Source organism: Hyperolius riggenbachi, chromosome 10 (assembly GCF_040937935.1).
Source record: "Hyperolius riggenbachi isolate aHypRig1 chromosome 10, aHypRig1.pri, whole genome shotgun sequence".
In the NCBI taxonomy this organism is placed as follows: domain Eukaryota; kingdom Metazoa; phylum Chordata; class Amphibia; order Anura; family Hyperoliidae; genus Hyperolius; species Hyperolius riggenbachi.
In genome coordinates, this window is record NC_090655.1 from 52,996,014 (window position 1) to 53,020,025 (window position 24,012).

The following is a 24,012-nucleotide window of genomic DNA, read 5'->3' on the forward strand; positions in this document are numbered from 1 at the left end:
GTCTCGGCCCGGCCCTGTATATAGCCATCATTTCTGATATCATTTGGTATATCTGCTTACATTACTTTTTCTCTGGCTACTAATAAATATATATATATATATCTTTCATTACCATAATTGCTGTATTGAAATTCTTATGTGACTATGATTGTTGTTTAAATAATTAAGTACTAAAACATTCCTTCCTTAGGTTTGCGGCATCGGAGCTGCGATCAGCGGCAGAGGAGCCCTGCTCGGCTCGGCGGTCTCTAGGCGAATGCCTCGCTCCCGCACCAGAGCTTCCTTTTAAAGCCACAGAGCGGACCACGTTGAGAACAGACACAGACCCCGCGCGCCGCTGCGCCACACTTGTGCTTCTTCTCCCGCCTCTTCGCGGGGTTTTCAGGCGATCGGCGACCCCAAAATCCGGGACCACCCACATATCTCCATCTCCGGACTCCCCACCAAAGAACCGAACAGGAATCTCAGAGAAATGCCGGCGCTTTCATGTGGAAATCCCCCGATCCATGGGCGCCCCCTGGCGGTCACAGCGCTAGCGGCGGGGAGACAGCTGTTCGGGGGCAGATTGCGGTGGTGAGAGGGGAGATCGCTGCTGGGGGTGGACGAGGGGTCTCTGGCATACACATGTAATGTTATTTGGGGCCTCCAGGGGGCGGTGATGGGGAGCTATGAGCAGTGTAGTGTGATTGAAGAAGCACAGAGGCTGTCACGTGACCCCGGAGCTGTCGGCACTGGAGGTTCAGATGCGGCTCCTCACGTGCAGAGGGGAGGGGCTCTGGCACATCCCCCTGACCCCCCCCCCCCTTGCCTTTTTTACATACAGCAAAGAAGGCTGCAAGAAGCCACGCCCCCGGCGCCGAGAAGCTCCGCCCCCCAATCTGGAACACTTTGGAGAGGCAGCCCTGACAGGAATTTGGGAGCAGGTGAGAATGTGCATCCCCCAAAGCAGCACCCACAATGACCCCCCCCCCCCCCCCCCGCCAATCACCCTCACTGACCCCTCCCCCCCCCCCCCCCCCCAGCACCCACAGTAGCTTCTCCTTCATCCACACACCCACACTGACCTCTTCCCCAATCACCCACACTGACCCCTCCCCCCAGCACCCACAGTAACTTCTTCCTCACCCACCCACACTGACCTCTCCCTCCACCAATCACCCACACTGACCCCCCCCCCCCCCCCAGAACCCACAGTAACTTCTTCCTCACCCACCCACACTGACCTCTCCCTCCACCAATCACCCACACTGCCCCCCCCCCCAGAACCCACAGTAACATCTTCCTCACCCACCCACACTGACCTCTCCCTCCACCAATTACCCACACGGACCCCTCACCCCCCCCCCCCCCCAGAACCCACAGTAACTTCTCCCTCATCCCCCTCTCCACACACTGACCTCTCCCAACACCGATCACCAACACTGACCCTCCCCCCCCCCCCTCCAGAACCCACAGTAACTTCTCCCTCATCCCCCCCCACCCCCACACTGACCTCTCCCTCCACCATTCACCTACACTGACCCATCACCTCTCCCCCCCCCCCCCCACACACACACACACACACTGACCTCTCCCTCCACCCACCTTAACCTCTCCATCACCCACACTGACCTTTCCCTCCCAACAGCACCCACACTGACCTCTGCCTCTCCCACCCCCCACACTAACCTCTCCCACCCCCCACAATCCACACTAACCTCTCCCTTCCCTGTCAACCACACTGACCTCTCCATTCCCCCACCACTCACACTAACCTCTCCCACCCCACAGAACCGACTCTTACTTCTCCCTGACCCGACATTGGGTATCATTCATAAAGCATTTCCCAGAAGTCTAAAATACCGACAGCTGTGTTTTCCTGCACTGATTCTCATTACCGACAACACTTATGAATGATACCCAATCACACTGATTGATGAAGTTCCCCCTGTTGGTGTCTTTTGAAGCATGCACTTTACTTAACATTGTTTGTGTCTTGTTACCTCCCTCTTGGCAACCAAACAACAAAAAATCCCCCTCCTCTCTCTTTCTGAGTATACATAAATAATGGACGCTATGCTTGTGGCGCATACCACATTTCAAACATTGAATTGGGTAGGACATGTACGCTATGCTTAGTGCCTCTTACCTGATTGGCTATATCCATATAGCTTTGCATTTACTTATTGTTTGAGTCAAACAGTAACGTCCCTTACTTGGGATGTCTCTGCTCTGCATTTCGTGCCGATTTTCCTGCTGTATTTTCAATATTATTATTTTGTTCATCACTTTATTTACATGTATATTATCCCTTGTGTAATATTGTGTGACACTTTGTGAAAAAACTGTTGTTTTTAATTTAGGGACATTGTAATCAGCCCTGGTAACTATTTGCGTTCCAAGCCGGCATAGCACTTCCTGAAGTGACGCACCTCCGTTTGACGGTGACGCACTTCCGGCTGCCGGGCTTGGTTACCCATGTGCGCTTGCCATTGATGGGCATAGACCAGCACACAGCGACATAATGGATGCGCTACAGGGAAGGGAATCACGTGGACTCTTGCGCTCCATGACTCATTTTCAACACAGCTTGGAAGGCAGATATATTTGCGCTCCAGCTGATGACGTTCTTCACTCGGACAGCTTGTCCTATCAGAGCGCTCCATCCACGAAAGTCCCCAGCTCTTAAAGGGATACTTAAGTCAAAAATAAAAAATGATTTTTACTCACCTCTAGCATCCCTCAGCCCCCTGAAACTGTATGGTGCCCTCGCAGCCTCGCTCCGATCCACCTGTCCCCGCCGGCGGCTACTTCCGGGTTCGGCGACAGCCGCTGACAGGCTGGGAACGCGAGTGATTCTCCGCGTTCCCAGCCGCTATATCATCCTCTATGTTGCTATAGCGTATAACATATACGCTTTTGCTGCATAGAGGGTGATATAGCGGCTGGGAACGCAGAATCACTCACGTTCCCAGCCTGTCAGCGGCTGTCGCCGAACCTGGAAGTAGCCGCCGGCGGGGACAGGAGGATCGGAGCGAGGCTGCGAGGGCACCATACAGCTTCAGGGGACTGAGGGATGCCCCAGGTGAGTAAAAATCATTTTTTATTTTTGACTTAAGTATCCCTTTAAGCAACTCCTTTTCTTATGATACACTGCTCCTGAGGAAGTGGTTATCTTTAACCACGACACGTGTGGAGCGTCTGGCCCTCATCTGAATGCTGCTATCAATTCTAGGACCCCCCAGTATCGGTATATGTATGCTACAACCCCATAAATAACTTTTTGAATTGCATTACTGATCCCTATATGCACTGTTCATGCACTTTTACCTGAACACTCATGTTCTTTGAACATTATATCTATCCTTATTTCCCACAGAAATAAGGAGGGCTTATTACTGTAGGGCTTATTACTGTAGCATGTCATTTTCAGGTCTTGACCCGGGTCTGGGATTGCCTTACATTGGGCTCAAGCATTGAACCCAATTTTTGACAATTTAAGCAGTTACAGGGCTGATTGTTTACATAGGTGGTGAGACACTTATTGATCATTGGTCCGCAATTGATGTATTATGGTGAGTTGCTGCTTGTTAGCTGTAGCTTTTTAAATTATTTTATGTGTTCTTTGCATGGTGTCCAATAAAGATTGTTTACATTTGGAATGGTGGTGCAGCCTGTATTTCCAAGACCTCTTTTTTCTTTTTTATGGTTAAGGTATGATGCTTTTTGTCCTGGTAGCTGCACACCAGTACTATTGAGGAGTGCGGATTATTTCTATTGCATATCAATCCCAGTCACACAGTGACCAATTGGGCAAAGTTTGAGAACCCTTCCATTAACAGTGTAAGAATGGCTGCAGTTTACATTTTCCCAGTGAATGTTGTATTTGTCTCCGCCCACTTTTTGGTTATGGGGATAAAAAGTATCCTATATGTTATTTCAGGTAATGTACTATGTGTGTGCCAAATTTCATTTAAATTCCTTCAGCCATTTTTGCGTGATCAAGTAACAAACATCCGCACTTCCCCTTTTATAATATTAGTAGGATATGCTGCATTTTATATATTAACTGCATTTTCTATATGGGCTAATGTGCTTTATTTTCTGTATGGGCTAATGTGCTGCAATTCATATATAGGCTGCTGTTTCTATATGGATTAACCTGCTTATTTTCTATATGGGCTAACATGCTGCATTTTATTAATGGACTGCATTTTGTATATGGGCCAATGTGCTGCATTTTATAGATGGACTGCATTTTCTACATGGGCTAACGTGCTGCATTTTCCATATGGGCTAAAGTGCTGCATTTTCTATTTGGGCTAACGTGCTGCATTTTCTATATGGGCTAAAGTGCTGCATTTTCTACATGGGCTAATGTGCTGCATTTTATTAATGGACTGCATTTTCTACATTGGCTAACAAGCTGCATTTTCCATATGGGCTAAAGTGCTGCATTTTCTATATGGGCTAAACGTGCTGCATTTTCCATATGGGCCAATGTGATGCATTTTATATATGGACTGCATTCGGAGCAGTGCTTTTCAGCGCTGCTAGATTTGGGCGCAGCCGGCGCCACCATAGACTATTATAGGAATCACATCACACAGCGCTCAGTGAGTAACGTTGGGGCCGTCAAAAGACGGAGCTGAAGTTGCTTAAAAAACACAATAATTCGGCTTCCAGCAATCGCTGGAAGCCAAATTATATCATTCCCCCCCCCCCCCCCCCTTTATCCATGGCGGCCTGGAGGGGGAATAGTAATTAACATGGCCCGGACTTGTGCAGAAGCAGGATCAGCCATGTACTGGCTGTGTCCTGCGCCCAAGTCTACCGGCGCAGATTTCACATGTATGCACTGCATTTTCTATACTGGCTAACATGCTGCATTTTCTGACATGTGAGATGGGCCCCTGTATTGGGGGAGGGGGGTGGTTAGAAGCTGTGCCCCCACAGCTCTGGAACCCCCTGCAGTCACTGGGGCTGCTCTCTGTGGTTACACCTCTGGTGAACAGTGTGTCCTTTAGCCTTTGCCATAAACAAACACTAGTAACAGAGTATGGTATAGATATTGTGGGGACTGCTTGAGTGTCCTGAACGTAACTGCAGAACACTTATAAAGCATATACAGTATATTAGAATCTTGCTGCTTAAATACATTGTTCAAGTAGTCTGAAGTGTGTGTCCAGGTGCCCCAAATGTTCCTGGCATTCCCTTCAGCCATTGCACACTTTAGATCAGCATTGTCTGACAGTTATCTTCTATTGTTCTTCCTACACCTCCAGCTCACCCCTTTTCCCCTTCCCTTTCCGTACAACTGAACAGGCTGCTCAGCAGATAGCCCGCTAGCCTGTCTATACAGAAATCATTCCTAAATTACCACAAAACAAGTGCACTTACCAGATTCTATCAGACCTTAATTACAGGGTCTGAAACAGGGCATCGTACGACCAGCGGCCAATATCTTCCCAGCTGGTCTTCTAATTACTGGGCTAAGATGTCCACGCTCACTCAAATAGTAGTACCCACGGTGGTTGCATGCAAAGAATATATGAGAACTCATCTAAGCAAATCTCTCTTAAAAGCATTTATTTCAGTAAAACTCCCAATAAAGCATTTATTTCAATAAAACTCTACCCGACCGGTTTCACTGTTAAGTTTCATCAGGGGCTAAAAGAGCAAACGGCTGAAACGGCATATTTATACCTTCTAAAACTCATGCCGGTCGGGTGAGGCGGACATTTGGCTGAATGGCGTCCTGTGAGTTTATATGCTGTATATCGTTTTGGGTCCCTGTCACAAGGGCCCTGATGTGAGTGATTGTTCAATAATGTTTATTGGGAGTTTTATTGAAATAAATGCTTTTAAGAGAGATACGCTTAGATGAGTTCTCATATATTCTTTGCATGCAACCACCGTGGGTACTACTATTTGAGTGAGCGTGGACATCTTAGCCCAGTAATTAGAAGACTAGCTGGGAAGATACTGGCCGCTGGTCGTATGATGCCCTGTTTCACAACCTGTAATTAAGGTCTGATAGAATCTGGTAAGCGCACTTGTTTTGTGGTGCAATATTGGTGGAGGAATTTGAGACTAGCGCCGAAGTTATACATCTTATTTATTGGAAGGACACTGAACTGGAGTGTTTTGAACTGTGGCAGCTTATCTCAATGAGAATTTTCTAACTGTTCAGAGTTTATTTATATGATTGCGCTGATATAGTTTATATATTCCTAAATTACCACCTTGAACTAATGTTTTTATGTGAGTGGAGTAATTCATATTTTAATATCAATCAACATTTATAACAGTATTTAACAGTATTTATAAATTAAATGTACTGTTTCCATAACTCCACAGGCCTTTGTCGAATAAGTTCTGGATCGGTGGGATCAAGGAGGATTGAGAAGACTCTGAACTCTCCAGAGGCTTCCCACTACTGAGGTAAGTATTCAATTATCTTTTTTCGCTTCAGGTACCCTTGAAAGGATACATGAGGTGACATGATGAGATACAGTGACTTGCAAAAGTATTTGGCTCCCTTGAAGTTTTCCACATTTTGTCACATTACTGCCAGAAACATGAATCCATTTTATTGGAATTTCACATGAAAGACCAATACAAAATACTGTACACGTGAGAAGTGGAATGAAAATCATATATGATTCCAAACATTTTTTACAAAAAAATAACTGCAAAGTGGGGTGGGGCGTAATTATTCAGCCCCTTTTGGTCTGAGTGCAGTCAGTTGCCCATAGACATTGCCTGATGAGTGCTAATGACTAAATAGAGTGCACCTGTGTGTAATCTAATGTCAGTACAAATACAGCTGCTCTGTGACGGCCTCAGAGGTTGTCTAAGAGAATCTTGGGAGCAACAACACCATGAAGTCCAAAGAACACACCAGACAGGTCAGGGATAAGGTTATTGAGAAATTTAAAGCAGGCTTAGGCTACAAAATGATTTCCAAAGCCTTGAACATCCCACGGAGCACTGTTCAAGCGATCATTCAGAAATGGAAGGAGTATGGCGCAACTGTAAACCTACCAAGACAAGGCCGTCCACCTAAACTCACAGGCCAAACAAGGAGAGCGCTGATCAGAAATGCAATCAAGAGGCCCATGGTGACTCTGGACGAGCTGCAGAGATCTACAGCTCAGGTGGGGGAATCTGTCCATAGGACAACTATTAGTTGTGCACTGCACACAGTTGGCCTTAATGGAAGAGTGGCGGTGCTTCTCTTCAGCAGGGACAGGGAAGCTGGTCAGAGTTGATGGGAAGATGGATGGAGCCAAATACAGGGAAATCATGGAAGAAAACCTCTTGGAGTCTGCAAAAGACTTGAGACTGGGGTGGAGGTTTACCTTCCAGCAGGACAACGACCCTAAACTTAAAGCCAGGGCAACAATGGAATGGTTTAAAACAAAACATATCCATGTGTTAGAATGGCCCAGCCAAAGTCCAGATCTAAATCCAATCGAGAATCTGTAGCAAGATCTGAAAACTGCTGTTCACAAACGCTGTCCATCTAATCTGACTGAGCTGGAGCTGTTTTGCAAAGAAGAATGGGCAATGATTTCAGTCTCTAGATGTGCAAAGCTGGCAGAGACATACCCTAAAAGACTGGCAGCTGTAATTGCAGCAAAAGGTGGTTCTACAAAGTATTGACTCAGGGGGCTGAATAATTATGCACACCCCACTTTGTAATTATTTATTTGTAAAAAATGTTTGGAATCATGTATGATTTTCGTTCCACTTCTCACGTGTACACCACTTTGTAATGGTCTTTCATGTGGAATTCCAATAAAATTGATTCATGTTTGTGGCAGTAATGTGACAAAATGTGGAAAACTTCAAGGGGGCCAAATACTTTTGCAAGCCACTGTAGACATGTCTATGTACAGCGCCAAATATACAAATAACTATGCTGTGTTCCTTTTTTTCTTTCCCTGCCTGAAAGAGTTAAACATCAGGAATGCAAGTGACTGGCTTGGGACTGGATGGGACCACAGCGTAACCCTCAGTGATAAGGAATTACAGCCATAATACAGAAAATGGCTTCTGAGATCAGAAAATAGATTAAAAATGGTCAACAGTTCATAGACTTTAGCTCTGGCATACTTCAATGAAGGGTTATTGAGCAGAGACAACGAAACAGTAAAAACTTAAAAAGTAGATTTAAATATAAAATAAAACTTCTGCCGCTGAGGGAGTCATCAGATACTCACTTTGCCCATGCGCTGCAGCTACAAACTTCTTCTTGCTCTTGTGTTCCATCTCACATTAAGAGTGCTTCCTAGGGGACGCTCTTGCTGTGAGATGGAACACAAGAACAGGAAGAAGATTGTAGCTGCAGCGCATGGAGCATGGCCGAAGTGAGTATCTAATGACTGCTGAGCAGCTGCTGCTGCGTCCCCCCTGATCCTGACTACCTATACAGAGGCATCTAATACTGACTATCTATACAGCGGCATCTAATACTGACTATCTATACAGAGGCATCTAGTACTGACTATCTATACTGAGGCATCTAATCCTGACTATCTATACCACGTGTCAAACTCTGGCCCATGGGCCAAATTTGGCCCGCAGCGCCAGAAAACTTGGCCCGCAAGTGCTTTCCTGATTTTACATTGATTTTGGCCCGTGGCCATGCTCCCGGCTCCGCTCCCTCCCACAGTAAGTTTGCGCTGCCCTCCTTCCTTGTATGAGTGATAGAGCGTGATTACGCTCAAACACTCGCTTGCTCCGCCTAACTAATAACATGAGGGGTTTTACTTCCTGGCGGCCGCTTCTTTACCTCCTGGAGTCGGCGACCCGTCCTGCACAGAAGTCTATTCCCCTGATGCTCTTCACATGCCCGGCGCCATGGCATGCAGCAGTGATGTAAACACAGCAGGGCGGCTCCCCCAGTAACATCGCGTATACAGGAAGTACTTCCTGTATGTGCGCCTTCTGTGTCGGAGCCGCTCTGCTGTGTTCACATCACTGCTGCATGCCATGGCGCTGGGCATGCGAAGAGCATCAGGGGAGCGGACTTCTGTGCAGGATGGGCCGCCGACTCAAGGAGGTAATGGAGCGGCGGCCAGGGAAAAAGGGGCGGCAGGCTGGCTACCTACAGGGGACAGCTACCTATCTAATCTATACTGGGGGACAGCTACCTAATCTATACAGGGGGAAAGCTACCTATCTAATCTATACTGGGGGACAGCTACCTATCTAATCTATACTGGGGGACAGCTACCTATCTAATCTATACTGGGGACAGCTACCTATCTAATCTATAATGTGTACAGCTACCTATCTAATCTATAATGTGTACAGCTGCCTATCTAATCTATACAGAGGACAGCTACCTATCTAATCTATACAGGGGACAGCTACCTATCTAATTATACTGGGGGACAGCTGCCTATCTATCTAATCTATACAGGGGACAGCTACCTATCTAATCTATACAGGGGACAGCTACCTATCTAATCTATACAGGGGACAGCTACCTATCTAATCTATACTGGGGACAGCTGCCTATCTATCTAATCTATACTGGGGACAGCTACCTATCTAATCTATACTGGGGACAGCTGCCTATCTAATCTATACAGGGGACAGCTACCTATCTAATCTATACAGGGGGCAGCTGCCTATGTAATCTATACAGGGGACAGCTACCTATCTAATCTATACAGGGGAGAGCTGCCTATCTAATCTATAAAGGGGATAGCTACCTATCTACTCTATACAGGGCCAGGGACAGCTACCTATCTACTCTAAATTACAAGGGACAGCTACCTATCTAATCTGTACAGGAGACAGCTGCCTATCTAATCTATACAGTGGACAGCTGCCTATCTAATCAATACAGGGGACAGCTACCTATCTAGTCTATACAGGGAACAGCTGCCTATCTAATGTATACAGGGGACAGCTGCCTATCTAATCTATACTGGGGGGCAGCTACCTAGCTACTCTATACTGGGGACAGCTACCTATCTAATCTATACTGGGGGCAGCTGCCTATCTAATCTATACAGGGGACAGCTACCTATCTAATCTATAAAGGGGACAGCTGCCTATCTAATCTATACTGGGGGCAGCTACCTAGCTAATCTATACAGGGGACCGCTGCCTATATAATCTATACTGGGGGACAGCTGCCTATCTAATCTATACAGGGGACAGCTGCTTATCTAATCTATACAGGGGACAGCTACCTATCTAATCTACTGGGGACAGCTACCTATCTAATTTATACAGGGGTCAGCTGCCTATCTAATCTATAAAGGGGACAGCTGCCTATCTAATCTATAAAGGGGATAGCTACCAGGGACAGCTACCTATCTACTCTAAATTACAAGGGACAGCTACCTATCTAATCTGTACAGGGGACAGCTGCCTATCTAATCTATACAGTGGACAGCTGCCTATCTAATCAATACAGGGGACAGCTACCTATCTAGTCTATACAGGGGACAGCTGCCTATCTAATGTATACAGGGGACAGCTGCCTATCTAATCTATACTGGGGGGGGCAGCTACCTAGCTAATCTATACTGGGGACACCTACCTATCTAGTCTATACAGGGGACAGCTACCTATCTAATCTATACAGGGGACAGCTACCTATCTAATCTATACAGGGGACAGCTACCTATCTAATCTATACTGGGGACACCTACCTATCTAATCTATACTGGGGACAGCTACCTATCTAATCTATACAGGGGACAGCTACCTATCTAATCTATACTGGGGACAGCTGCCTATCTAATCTATACTGGGGACAGCTGCCTATCTAATCTATACTGGGGACAGCTACCTATCTAATATATACAGGGGACAGCTGCCTATCTAATCTATAAAGGGGACAGCTGCCTATCTAATCTATACTGGGGACAGCTACCTATCTAATCTATACTGGGGACAGCTACCTATCTAATCTATACTGGGGACAGCTACCTATCTAATCTATACTGGGGACAGCTACCTATCTAATCTATACTGGGGACAGCTACCTATCTAATCTATACAGGGGACAGCTGCCTATCTAATCTATACTGGGGACAGCTGCCTATCTAATCTATACTGGGGACAGCTGCCTATCTAATCTATACTGGGGGCAGCTACCTATCTAATCTATACAGGGGACAGCTGCCTATCTAATCTATAAAGGGGACAACTGCCTATCTAATCTATACTGGGGGCAGCTACCTAGCTAATCTATACTGGGGACAGCTACCTATCTAATCAATACAGGGGACAGCTGCCTATCTAATCTATACTGGGGACAGCTACCTATCTAATCTATACAGGGGACAGCTACCTATCTAATCTATACTGGGGACAGCTGCATATCTAATCTATACAGGGGACAGCTACCTATCTAATCTATAAAGGGGAGAGCTGCCTATCTAATCTATACAGGGGACAGCTGCCTATCTAATCTATACTGGGGGGCAGCTACCTAGCTAATTTATACTGGGGACAGCTACCTATCTAACCTATACTGAGGACAGCTACCTATCTAACCTATACAGAGGTCAGCTACCTATCTAATCTATACAGAGGACAGCTACCTATCTAATCTATACTGGGTCAGCTACCTAGCTAACCTATGCTGGGGAAACCTACCTAGCTAATCTATACTGGACGCACCTACCTAGCTAATCTATACTGGGGAAACCTACCTAGCTAATCTATACTGGAGGTACCTACCTACCTAGCTAATCTGTATTGGGGACAACTACCTAGCTATCCTATACTGGGTGCACCTATGCGTGACTAACCTATACTGGGTGCACCTATGCTGGTCTACCTATACTGGGCCACCTACCTGACTAACCCATACTGGGGGCACCTACTTAGCTAACCTATACTGGGGGCACCTATGCCTTACTAACCTATAGGGGTTGCACCTACCTAGCTAACCTATACTGGATGCACCTATGTCTACCTGAACTGGGAGTACTTACCTGGCTAACCTATACATGGGGCACCTATGCCTGAATAAACTATACTGGGGGCACCTATACCTGGCTTCCTATACACTCCAGCTGTACCTGTCTACCTACCTATACTGAGGGTGTTTTTTTTTTCTTATTGTCTCACCATAGCTATAACATGCGGTACACTGTCAGGTCTGTGCGATCATTCCAAATGGGAAAGGAAGGGGGGGGGGGGGGGGGTAAATATGACTGTTGGCCCTCGACCTGGTCTAAGTTCTAAATTTCCGCCCTCTGTCTATTTGAGTTTGACACCCCTGATCTATACAGAGGCATCTAATCCTGACTATCTATACAGAGGCATCTAATCCTGACTATCTATACAGAGGCATCTAATCCTGACTATCTATACGGAGGCATCTAATCCTGACTATCTATACAGAGGCATCTAATCCGGACTATCTATACAGAGGCATCTAATCCTGACTACCTATACAGAGGCATCTAATCCTGACTATCTATACGGAGGCATCTAATCCTGACTATCTATACAGAAGCATCTAATCCTGACTACCTATACAGAGGCATCTAATCCTGACTTTCTATACAGAGGCATCTAATCCTGACTACCTATACAGAGGCATCAAATCCTGACTACCTATACAGAGCCATCTAATCCAGACTATCTATACGGCTCTGAGCTTAAGCCCTGTGTTATGGATTTAGCAGCATCTTGAGACCAGATAGGAAGTGGTTGTCCAGCGGATGGGTGAGAGACTTCTGCTGTACAACGGTAGCTTTGTCTCTGGACCACAATGTCTTGTGTTTATACATGCTGCATCGCTTGCTTTTGTACACGCTTCATGGTGGCATATTCCATACTCAAGAGTTCTAACTGATTCAACAACTGCGATTGAGTTGTGATCTGGACACTCTGCTGGAATAGTGTGGACACTGCTGGAATTATTGCAATGGCAATTGTTTGAGGAATGAGCGCATCAGTTTAAGGCGCCAAGCATCATTGCTTTTCCATTATGAATTGTGCTTGATGCTATTACCAAATTAATATCTGGGAATTGCAACCAGGGATACCTGTTCTCTGAACTGTTGCTCATAGCTAGTAGGTGTAGTCCAGCGGACCATTCCTGGCAGGTAGTTGTAGATGGTGTGTGAATGGCATTACAGCATGGGCCGACCATATTGTTTTTAATATTTTGACAAATCTGTCAGATATTTTACTAGATGTTCGTCTGACTATGCACTTTAACTTTTTCTAATGCAGTAATAAAGTGACAACACAGTGGTGGACATACACGCTCATTAGAGTGTTATTTTTTCCCCTTACCTTTTTCAATTACCTATACAGAAGCATCTATTACTAGCTACCTATACAGAGGCATCTAATCTGGGCTATTTGTACAGAAGCATCTAATCCTGGCTACTTATAAAGAGGCATCTAATCCTTGCTACCTATACAGAGCCATCTAATCCTGACTATCTATACAGAGGCATCTAATCCTTGCTACCTATACAGAGCCATCTAATCCTGACTATCTATACAGAGCCATCTAATCCTTGCTACCTATACAGAGCCATCTAATCCTGACTATCTATACAGAGCCATCTAATCCTTGCTACCTATACAGAGCCATCTAATCCTGGCTACCTATACAGAGCCATCTAATCCTGGCTACCTATACAGAGCCATCTAATCCTGGCTACCTATACAGAGGCATCTAATCCTGGCTACCTATACAGAGGCATCTAATCCTGGCTACCTATACAGAGGCATCTAATCCTGGCTACCTATACAGAGGCATCTAATCCTGGCTACCGATACAGAGGCATCTAATCCTGGCTACCTATACAGAGGCATCTAATCCGGACTATCTATACAGAGGCACCTAATCCTGACTATATATACAGAGGCATCTAATCCTGACTATCTATACAGAGGCATATAATCCTAGCTCCCTATACAGAGGCATCTAATCCGGACTCCCTATACAGAGGCATCTAATCCTGACTATACAGAGGCATCTAATCTCGGCTACCTATTCAGAGACATCTAATCCGGACTATCTGTACAGAGGCATCTAATCCTGACTATCTACACAGAAGCATCTAATCCTGACTATCTATACAGAGGCATCTAATCCTGGCTACCTATACAGAGGCATATAATCCTAGCTCCCTATACAGAGGCATCTAATCCTGGCTACCTATACAGAGGCATCTAATCCTGGCTACCTATACAGAGGCACCTAATCCTGACTATAAATACAGAGGCATCTAATACTAGCTCCCTATACAGAGGCATCTAATCCTAGCTCCCTATACAGAGGCATCTAATCCTTGCTACCTATACAGAGGCATCTAATCCTGACTACCTATACAGAGCCATCTAATCCTGGCTACCTATACAGAGGCATCTAATCCAGACTATCTATACAGAGGCAGAGGACTATCTATACAGAGCGGTTGTCCAGCGGATGGGTGAGCGACTTCTGCTTTACAACGGTAGCTTCATTTGTCTCTGGGCCGCAATGTCTTGTGCTTACACATGCTACATCGCTTGCTTTTGTACACGCTTCATGGTGGCATATTCCATACTCAGTTCTAACTGATTCAACAACTGCGATTGAGTTGTGATCTGGACACCACAAGTTTTCGCACCGGGTGCCACCAACCCTAGTAACGCCTCTGATACCAGGCATGGGCAAACTTGGCCCTCCAGCTGTTAAGGGAACTTCAAATCCCACAATGCATTGCAGAAGTGTGACAGCCACAGTCATGACTCATAAAGGCAAATGCATTGTGGGACTTGTAGTTCCTTAACAGCTGGAGGGCCAAGTTTGCCCATGCCTGATCTATACAGAGGCATCTAATCCTGACTATATATACTGAGGTACCTATTGCTAACTATCTATACAGAAGCATCTAATCCTGGCTACCTGTGCAGAGGCATCTAATCTGGGCTATCTGTACAGAGGCATCTAATCCTGGCTACCTATAAAGATGAATCTAATCCTGACTAACTATACAGAGCCATCTAATCCTGGCTACCTATACAGAGGCATCTAATCCAGACTATCTATACAGAGGCATCTAATCCGGACTATCTATACAGAGGCATCTAATCCGGACTATCTATACAGAGGCATCTAATCCGGACTAACTATACAGAGGCATCTAATCCTGACTATCTATACAGAGGCATCTAATCCTGACTATACAGAGGCATCTAATCCTGGCTACCTATACAGAGACATCTAATCCGGACTATCTATACAGAGGCATCTAATCCTGACTACCTATACAGAGGCATCTAATCCTGACTACCTATACAGAAGCATATAATCCTGACTATCTATACAGTGGCATCTAATCCTGGCTACCTATACAGAGGCATCTAATCCTGGCTACCTATACAGAGGCATCTAATCCTGGCTACCTATACAGAGGCATTTAATCCTGGCTACCTATACAGAGGCACCTAATCCTGACTATCTATACAGAGGCATCTAATCCTAGCTCCCTATACAGAGGCATCTAATCCGGACTCCCTATACAGAGCCATATAATCCTAGCTCCCTATACAGAGGCATCTAATCCTGACTATACAGAGGCATCTAATTTTGGCTACCTATACAGAGACATCTAATCTGGACTATCTGTACAGAGGCATCTAATCCTGGCTACCTATACAGAGGCATCTAATCCTGACTATCTATACAGAGGCATCTAATCCTGGCTACCTATACAGAAGCATCTAATCCTGACTATCTATACAGAGGCATCTAATCCTGACTATCTATACAGAGGCATCTAATCCTGGCTACCTATACAGAGGCACCTAATCCTGACTATCTATACAGAGGCATCTAATCCTAGCTCCCTATACAGAGCCATCTAATCCTGGCTACCGATACAGAGGCATCTAATCCAGACTATCTATACAGAGCGGTTGTCCAGCGGATGGGTGAGCGACTTCTGCTTTACAACGGTAGTTTCGTTTGTCTCTGGGCCGCAGTGTCTTGTGCTTACACATGCTGCATCGCTTGCTTTTGTACACGCTTCATGGTGGCATATTCCATACTCAGTTCTAACTGATTCAACAACTGCGATTGAGTTGTGATCTGGACACCACAAGTTTTCGCACCGGGTGCCACCAACCCTAGTAACGCCTCTGATACCAGGCATGGGCAAACTTGGCCCTCCAGCTGTTAAAGAGGAACTGTAACGACAAAACGGCCCCTGGGGGGTACTCACCTCGGGTGGGGGAAGCCTCAGGATCCTAATGAGGCTTCCCACGCCGTCCTGCGTCCCTCGGGGGTCTCGCTGTAGCCCTCCGTACAGCGGTGACGCAATATTTACCTTCCTGGCTCCTGCGCAGGCGGTCTGATGGCTGTCGGCGCCGAAGTAGGCGGAAATACCCGATCGCCGTCGGGTCTGCTCTACTGCGCAGGCGCAAGTTTCCGGCGCCTGCGCAGTAGAGCGGACCCGACGGAGATCGGGTATTTCCGTCTATTTCCGTGCTGAAAGTCGCCACAGCGCCCCCGCTGGAGCCAGCAAAGGTAAATATTGAACTGACAGTCGGCACAGTCGCCGGCTGTTCGGAGGGCTGCGGCGAGACCCCCGTGGGACAGAGGACGGCGTGGGAAGCCTCATTAGGATCCCGAGGCTTCCCCCACCCGAGGTGAGTACCCCCCAGGGGATGTTTTTCATGTTACAGAGTCTCTTTAAGGGAACTTCAAATCCCACAATGCATTGCAGAAGTGTGACAGCCACAGTCATGACTCATAAAGGCAAATGCATTGTGGGACTTGTAGTTCCTTAACAGCTGGAAGGCCAAGTTTGCCCATGCCTGATCTATACAGAGGCATCTAATCCTGACTATATATAGAGAGGCATCTAATCCTGACTATATATAGAGAGGCATCTAATCCTGACTATACAGAGGCATCTAATCCTGATTATACAGAGGCATCTAATCCTGGCTACCTATACAGAGACATCTAATCCGGACTATCTATACAAAGGCATCTAATCCTGACTACCTATACAGAGGCATCTAATCCTGACTATCTATACAGTGGCATCTAATCCTGGCTACCTATACAGAGGCATCTAATCCTGACTACCTATACAGAAGCATCTAATCCTGACTATCTATACAGTGGCATCTAATCCTGGCTACCTATACAGAGGCATCTAATCCTGGCTACCTATACAGAGGCATTTAATCCTGGCTACCTATACAGAGGCACTTAATCCTGACTATCTATACAGAGGCATCTAATCCTAGATCCCTATACAGAGGCATCTAATCCGGACTACCTATACAGAGGCATCTAATTCTAGCTCCCTATATAGAGGCATCTAATCCTGACTATACAGAGGCATCTAATCCTGGCTACCTATACAGAGGCATCTAATCCTGACTATCTATACAGAGGCATCTAATCCTGGCTACCTATACAGAAACATCTAATCCTGACTATCTATACAGAAACATCTAATCCTGACTATCTATACAGAGGCATCTAATCCTGGCTACCTATACAGAGGCACCTAATCCTGACTATCTATACAGAGGCATCTAATCCTGGCTACCTATACAGAGGCATCTAATCCTAGCTCCCTATACAGAGGCATCTAATCCTTGCTACCTATACAGAGCCATCTAATCCTGGCTACCGATACAGAGGCATCTAATACAGACTATCTATACAGAGCGGTTGTCCAGCGGATGGGTGAGCGACTTCTGCTTTACAACCGTTGCTTCATTTGTCTCTGGGCCGCAATGTCTTGTGCTTAAACATGCTGCATCGCTTGCTTTTGTACACGCTTCATGGTGACATATTGCATACTCAGTTCTAACTGATTCAACAACTGCGATTGAGTTGTGATCTGGACACCACAAGTTTTCGCACCGGGTGCCACCAACCCTAGTAACGCCTCTGATACCAGGCATGGGCAAACTTGGCCCTCCAGCTGTTAAGGGAACTTCAAATCCCACAATGCATTGCAGAAGTGTGACAGCCACAGTCATGACTCATAAAGGCAAATGCATTGTGGGACTTGTAGTTCCTTAACAGCTGGAGGGCCAAGTTTGCCCATGCCTGATCTATACAGAGGCATCTAATCCTGACTATATATACTGAGGTACCTATTGCTAACTATCTATACAGAAGCATCTAATCCTGGCTACCTATACAGAGGCGTTTCCTTCCGGGTACCATGTGACAATGACGTCCATGCCACCTGAATCAGCGTGTAGCTGCATACGGAGGTCCACCGTGTTTCATCCACCCAGTGCTCACTGCGGATGGGTGAGAGACTTCTGCTTTACAACAATAGCTCTGTTTGTCTCTGGGCCGCAATGCCTTGTGCTTACATATGCTGCATCGCTTGCATTTGTACACGCTTCATGGTGGCATATTCCATACTCAAGAGTTCTAACTGATTCAACAACTGCGATTGAGTTGTGATCTGGACACTCTGCTGGAATAGTGTGGACACTGCTGGAATTATTGCGTTGGGAATTGTCTGAAGAATTAAAGTATCAGTTTAAGGCACAAAGCATCATTGTTTTTGCATCATGAATTGTGCTTGATTCTATTAACATTCAAATGAATATCTGGGGATTGCGACCAGGGATACCTGCTCTCTGAACTGTTGCTCAAACCTAGTAGGTGAAGTCCAGCAGACCATTCCTAGCACTGCCATGGCATGCAAGTCCCGAGGTAGTGACCAAAAATAACAATACAGGATGACTTCCGAGGCCCTGCTGTATGAAACTGATAGACTGTACTACCTTTAACGAGAATCTGTTATGGAGGGCAAGTCTGCCATCCATTCAAGTGAAAGGTATGCACTGACTGCAAACAGCTGTTTGTGTAGTGACGGCCGTGCTGGACTGGTGCGCACCATGACGAGAGTGCAGGTGATGACGGCTTTCCAGCCCATATGGTCGCCGGGCTGAGGTAGCTGGAATGACAGAACAGTGACTGTCCAGCTGATCAAATTTGGTCTGTCCACAATGTATCAACGACCTTATTATCGTTTGTGTGCCACCCCTCGAGACACTCCTATAGCTGGCGGTCATTGCTTCATTGTGATATGCAAGCCCCTTCACTGCGGCAAGGTAATGATCACGAAGGGAAATGGGCACATGTTCATGCCTTTTGTTTTGTTGTTGCAGCTGCAGTGCAGCCAGAAAAATTAGGCAGGCATGTACACGCACCAGAAAAAGTATTCTAGCTGCCGCTGCTAGCAGCAGCCTTAAAAATTCAGGAATCCGCCTGGAGTCCTGGACACTGTTGGTGGTGGCGGAGAAGGCAGTCAAGCGGCCTGTGGGCAGAGGTGCTGTGTGGGGAGTGACTTAGTCTTGGGGCAGGCAGTCACACGGCGTGCAGGCAGAGATGCTGTGAGTGGGGACTGACTTAGTCTTTGGGTGGACAGTAGCCCTCCGGCATCCATGCCTCATTCATTTTGATAAAGGTGAGGTACTGAACACTTTTGTGACTTAGGTGACTTCTCTTCTCAGTGACAATGCCTCCACCTGAAGGTCCTTTCTGACAGGATGCTTGAGGCAGGGCAAGACAGAAGTTGGATGGCAAATTGGGACAGCTCTGGCCACAGGTCGAGTCTGTGCACCCAGTAGTCCAAGGGTTCTCCGCTGCTCACAGTGTCTACATCCACACTTAAGACCAGGTAGTCGACTACCTGCTAGTCCAGGCGTTGGTGGAGGGTGGATCCGGAAGGGCTAAGGCGAGGCGTTGGAGTAAAGAATGTCCGCATGTCCAACATCACCATGAGATCGCTGGAGCGCCCTGTCCTTGCCTGCGTGGACATGGGAGGAGGATTACTGGCAGTGGTACCTTTATTGTGTTGTGCTGTGACATCACCCTTAAACGCATTGTAAAGCATAGTTGCCAGCTTGTTCTGCATGTGCTGCATCCTTTCTGCCTTCAGGTGAGTTGGTAACATGTCCGCCGCTTTGTGCCTATACCGAGGGTCTAGTAGTGTGGCCACCCAGTACAGCTCATTCCCCCTGAGGTTTTTTTATACGGGGGTCCATCAATAGGCTGGACAGCATGAAAGACACCATCTGCACAAAGTTGGATCCAGACGTACTATCCATCTCCTCTTGCTCTTCCTCAGTGACATCAGGTAAGTCCTCCTCCTCCTGGAACCTTGCAGAGGGACAGAGGAGAGAGAGTTGTGTGAAACGTCACCCTGGGATACCGTAGAAGCGCTAACACCTTTGGACTTATATAAAGTCCTCCTCCTCCCCCCAGCCACGAACAATACCACGGGAACGTCGAGCAGCACAAGCCCCCTGCGACTACTGCTGCGGTTGTTCTTTTGCCGACACCTCCTCCTCCAAAGAAACACCTTCCTCATCATCCGAGTCTGACTCCTCTTCCCCACACGACTCTTCCTCCTCAACCCCCTGTGCTGCCGCAGGCGTTGAGGAAATATCTTGTTTTGATGAAAATTGCTCCCACAACTGCTCCTCCCATAACTGTTCCTGTTCACGCTCCACCACAGCTTTATCCACCACCCTACGCATGGCACGTTCCAGGAAGTAAGCGTACGGGATCAAGTCGCTGATGGTGCCTTCACTGTGACTCACCAGGTTGGTCACCTCCTCAAACGGCCGCATGAGCCTGCATGCATTTTGCATCAGTGTCCAATTGTTGGGCCAGAACATCCCCATCTCCCCAGATTGTGTACTTTTACTGTAATTGTACAGGTACTGGGTGACGGCTTTCTCCTGTTCTAGCTGGCAAGAAAGCATGACCAGGGTCGAATTCCAGCGAGTCAGGCTATCACGTATCGAGCATCTCACCGGCAAGTTGTTTCACCGCTGAATGTCCACAAATCGTGCCACTCCACAAGGGAGTGGCTACAATGTGCCTGCTGACTGTGATGTAGAGGGTCAAAGTTGACCCTAGTGGTGCACTATGGGGGCGAACCACCGAAAGTTCGCCTGGAACCATTCGCCGGCGAACCGTTCGGGCCATCTTTAGCCATACATAGTGACGGTTGTATGAAAAATCACGTGGCAACATACAGGAAATTGCACTTAGAAATCACTGCGAATCGTGATCAGATTTACAGCATATTTATTAATCGAAAAATGTTCACAGTGGAAAGGGGCTATAAGAGGGTACCCACCTTCTGACAACCATTGGAAACTTTATTTTTTTTTTACATTTGTGGTATTTTTTTCATGTCACATTGTAAGCTCTGCTTATTTCAATGTCTGTGTTGTGTCCTCAGGTCTACAATGCTCCAAAGCCAAAAATGGAGCCAGGTATCTGGAAGAAGATTGCAGAACTGGGGTTAGTATTATCTACCAAGCCTCTACACTTAACATTTGGTGCTCGGGCCTTTTTCTATGCAGCCCCTACTCTATGGAACTCACTTCCACAATCAGTACGAGAGGCTCCTTCTCTGGACAGCTTTAAAAAAAGGCTAAAAACTCACCTCTTTTCCCGAGCCTTTGAGACTGCATAATGCAGGGTCACAGCGCTTTGAGTCCCCAGGGAGAAAAGCGCTATATAAATATTATTGTTATTGTTACATACAATTACATTGTGCACCTCTTCGTTTGTCCAGATTACATACTGGTTAATGAAGGAATACGAACATCTTTATAACTCTGAGTATTCTGACATCTTTATAACAAAACTGAGAACACCCTCCTTTTTTTTTTATAAAATATTTTTTGAAATCTTTTTATGGGACGATACTGAAGATATGGCACTTTGATTTAATGTAGTCAGTGTACAGCATGTATAATGGTGTAAATATGCCGTTCCATCAAAATAACTCAACACGCAGCCATTCATGTCCAAACCACTGGCAACAAAAGTTGAGCACACCCCTAAGTGAAGAATGTGACAATTGTGCCCAATGTGTCAGTATTTTGTATATATTTTTATATATTTTGCATTATATTTCAGCACTGCCTTAAAGGATACTCGAAGTGACGTGTGACATGAGACAGACATGGGTATGTACAGTGCCTATCATACAAATAACTATGCTGCATTCCTTTTTTTTTCATTCTCTGCCTGAAAGAGTTAAATATCAGGTATGTAAGTGACTGACTCAGTCCTGACTCAGACAGGAAGTGACTACAGTATGACCCTCACTGATAGGAAATTCCAACTATAAAACCCCTTCCTAGCAGAAAATGGCTTCTGAGAGCAGGAAAGAGATACAAAGGGTCAATAGCTCATAGATTTTAGCTTTGGCATACTTCAATGAATGTGTCATTGAAGAAAAAACATAACAGTCAAATTTAAAAAATAAATTTAAACATAAATAAAACTGTAAAATATATCTTAAGTCATTTTTATATGAAGGAAGATAGATACAATAGTTGTTTTCATTCGTTTATTTTCGCTTCGGGTGTCCTTTAACTCTCTTGGGCATGGAGTGGGGAGATGGTGGACTGGTCTGGAAGGCAGTGGTGGAGGCTGGCTGGAGAGCTCTATGCAGTCGTCGTCCTCTTCATTCTTTCTCTTGTCATTCTGGTTGTGCTGTCCCTCTGCACGTCTCTCAATGGACTCAACTTCTTCACTCACAGCTCAGCTCCTCCTACACCCCAGCAGCCCGCATACGGGGACAGCACTGGTTGCTACTCTTATTGGCTGGCAAGGGAAGTGTTCAGGCGGGAGTGATGAAAATAACAGCAAACGGTCTGCTAGGTTATCACACTGTGTGGTCCTTTCTTGTGGCCGGTCTCTCTTTTGTGCTCCTCCTCCACATGGCCGTGCATAGCAACCACTGCCGGGAACATACTGGGCATGCGTGGTTACTAATGACTCGGAATCATGCATGCTCACGATGCACTTAGCCATGGCTGCTGTGCAAAGCTGTTTGGGGACATGATCCATGGGGGTGCATGTTGTGGACAGGGCATGCGTCCTGCTATGACTAGAACCAGTCAGATATGTGAATGGGAGGGGAGGGGGGGGGGGTGGACAGCTGCAGTACAGAGGGGAGACCGGTCACAAGGAGGGCCACCAAGTGTCTGATAATATAAAGAATAAGCAGGTAGCTATAACTAAAACACACTAGTTTCCAGTTTTCAATGAACTGACTGATTAGTTTTAGCTGGTTTTCTCAAATTGCTTTTTTCCCCATCACTCCATCTGGGATTAAGAAAGGCAACCCACCCTCATATTCATCTCGGTGACCCCTTTACTTTGTGGGCCATGACCTCCCCCCCCCCCCCCTTTTCCCAACCACTGAACAGAATGGGAGGAGGGGTGGTAAGTGGCTGCAACAACCATCACCCCACAAATAGGCCACAGAGGGTAGGAGGTGGTGGGTGGGGAATAATGAGTGTAGATTAGAGTACAAGGCTGCAGCCAATGCTGGATGCTTCATGTAGCGTTCAAGACGAGACAACACCACCAAAAGCTGCCACTGTTTAAAAAACACTTCCATTTATTTGAATAGAATGGCAGTAGATACCTTTTATGGCCTGCTGAAACCAACGCGTTTACCGCCTGTGTGAATCAGCCCTTAATTGCCTAAGGGGTGCTGCTCCTCTGGCCCCCTTGTCTATACGGGATCAGCCATATTCCCCAAGGAGGGAATGCAGCTGCAGAATTCTGAAACTCCTAGCATGCCTTTCACCCCCACAATGCATGCTGGGAGTTGGTTCTTTGGGTCTTTCCACACTATGCACATTGTAATAGGGTCCCGACACAACAGTGGCAAAAAAGTATCTGCGATAGATGTGTGTTGGGACCATGCAGTGAAGCATACAATACAATGAAAACATGCTTCACGGCCACCGTAAATGCAGAATGCGTCGGGTAAATGCACAACATGCTCTGTATTACTTCAGTGGAACTTGCTGCACTGCACTAGATGTGAACGTACCATAAAAATACCACTACATCGCATTGGAGTCCGATTATGTTGTCCATTGTGATGGAATGCATTGGATTCGGTGAGAAAGAACCTTCAGTCCATACCACTGACATGTGCTGTTACTTCACCCTCCCAAATTTTTCGTTATTGGTAAAGCAGAATTTAATACATTGCAGATTAGTAT

At 46.3% G+C, this 24,012-nt stretch overlaps 1 long non-coding RNA gene across 3 annotated transcripts in view; it reads left to right on the forward strand.

Moving 5' to 3' along the window:
* LOC137534048 (uncharacterized) overlaps positions 1-21,952 on the forward strand; it is a 47,599-nt gene extending 25,647 nt beyond the window's left edge. For all 3 annotated transcript variants that reach the window (XR_011024296.1, XR_011024294.1, XR_011024295.1), the window contains exons 3-5: positions 6,340-6,423; positions 21,216-21,277; positions 21,902-21,952. This is a non-coding gene — a long non-coding RNA (uncharacterized lncRNA). The remainder of the gene's footprint in view (positions 1-6,339; positions 6,424-21,215; positions 21,278-21,901) is intronic.
* The last annotated feature ends 2,060 nt before the right edge of the window (positions 21,953-24,012 follow it).